Consider the following 2,332-nt stretch of genomic DNA (forward strand, 5'->3'; position numbering starts at 1 on the left):
GCAAAGAGATCCTGGATAAAATTAGATCTAGAAGTTGGAAACCCCAGTAAGCAAACAATGAGGCCTTTTTTGGTCATGTTAAGGCCTGTCAAGGGGGCAGTAGGGATGCTTTTGAAGAGTTATCAGCAGGGAAGGGATATTTACAGAGATTTGCAATTTACAGAGATCTCACTAGACGCTGGGTAATGACAGATATCCAGCTGGGAAGAGGAGTGTTTAAGAGAACAGGAGACCAGTTAGGAAGCTGCTAGAGCCATCTGGGTGAGAGATGATGCTGGCCTGAACTATGGTTGTGGCAAGGGGGAAATAAATGGGTCTTGCTCTTATTTAAGAGTCATCGATTAGATGTGGAGAGTGATAGGGAAGAAATGAAGATGTCTTCTGCGTTGTGGCTTGATCAGCAAGGCAGATGATGAAACCACCCATTGAGACATGGGTGGAGGAGAGGACCCGTGGGAGAGAGAGGGCAACCTCGGCCGCAGACATGTCCTGTAGGTCTACAGATCTATTGGGATGACCTGGAAGCAGCTGGAGAGCAGAAGAGAGGTCCGGGCATGAGATATGACTTGGGAGTCATTGGCGATTTGGTGACAAATGAAGGAAGGTCCTAGGAGAGGAAGCTCAGAGTGTGTGAGAGCAGATACCTTTGAACTTGTGCACGTCGACGAGTGGCCATGAACCCCGTGAAATGATATGCACAACTTTGTGTGTAGGTGTAAATATACATTTTTCTGAGAAAAGAGTTAATCCATAGCTTTCATTGAATTCTCTGAAAGATCAAGGATCCAAAAAAGGTTACTGAGAAGAAGGCTGAGAATAGACCCTTGGGGAACACCAACTATAAGGGGCAGGCAGAGAAAAATGAGACTAAGGAGCGGCAGTCAGAGGAGGATGAAAACCATCACACTGTGGTTTACTCCAAAGGAGTTACATCATTGTTGTCAGAGCTGAAGGAAGCTATCTGACAATTTGATTTAGGGATGATACTAGGAGGAACAGGTTAGATTGAGCACAGGAAACAGGGAGAGACTTGTCGGAAACAGTATCACTAATGTCCTAAAGACATTAGTATCCCCTATATAGCTCTGACGTGATAAACACAAGAAGGTAGAGTACCCTGGATTAAACTTTCCCAAGGGAAAAGTAGGCATCTGAGAGTTGAAGTGCATTTTTCGTGGGTTGATCATTGTCTAGCACCATATTCTCTTCTCTTCCACCTGCGTTTCAGGATGATTGCCTGTCAAAACCACCAAGAACGCCCAGCTCATGCTAACATTCATAAAAAACAAAATTTAAGGACCTCTTGCTCCCAAGTATCCAACAACCAGGATTCACCTGTGGCTACGGTTCCAGTAGAATGGGAATCCCATTCTGGGACATGCAGGGTGAACCCCTGACCATGTGGGATGAACCCTAATGCCTAGGCACTCTCAATCCCTGACTCCTCCCCTAAGGCTCTGCCAACATAAACTCTCTGTCTTAACACGATTTATAAAGCCAAAGACCAAAATCAACCCAAATGTCCATCAGTAAGGTACTGGTTGAATAAACTAATAAAAAATTATGTAGTTGCAGGAAGGAATGAAAGATATGTCTATATATTGATCTGGAGGAATCTCTGAGATATTCAGTGACAAACAGCAAAGTGAAGACAACATGTACATCTGTTACCATTTTCTTATGGATTCATATGTACACAGGTATGCTTACATTTAAACAAAATGGAAAGATAAACTGTACATGTTTTTAAATGCTCACCTATAATCAGAGTGAGGGAATGGTGTTGAAGAGGTGGGGATAGAAGCTAGATTTCTTTGAATATATTGTTTCTTTATAGATTTGACTCTGGAACCAGTAAATATTTTACATAGTCATAAAATAAAATTTCAATTATAATGTCCCTAAAAAACAAAGGAAAAATGAAACAAATGAATTTAACTATGTATCCAGTTCGTGGTATAGCCAACAAAGAGAAACTATTCTAAGTGACTTTAAAACAAGTAATTTGACTGTATATCCCCAGTAGAATATATCTTAAGGACAAAAATAAATGCAAAGATACATAGATACATATATACATATATTTTTTCTCAGCAATTATTTTGTTGGTGATAATATTGGAATTGATATTCTGATACTGTTGTGTGTATGTCAAATGAGTAATTATGTTGGTACCATTGAGAAGCAAGATTTTTAACATAGTTAAAAGAACATACAGATGTAAGATAAATGAGGTTAAGTAGAAACTTGATAGTCCTAGATATGAATTGGAAGTATCAGTATAAATTCATGATGTAGTTTACCTTTAAAACAAAGCAAAAAAATATTTTCT

The sequence above is a fragment of the Propithecus coquereli genome, unplaced genomic scaffold, assembly GCF_000956105.1.
Source record: "Propithecus coquereli isolate 6110/MARCELLA unplaced genomic scaffold, Pcoq_1.0 Scaffold5, whole genome shotgun sequence".
Taxonomy (NCBI): domain Eukaryota; kingdom Metazoa; phylum Chordata; class Mammalia; order Primates; family Indriidae; genus Propithecus; species Propithecus coquereli.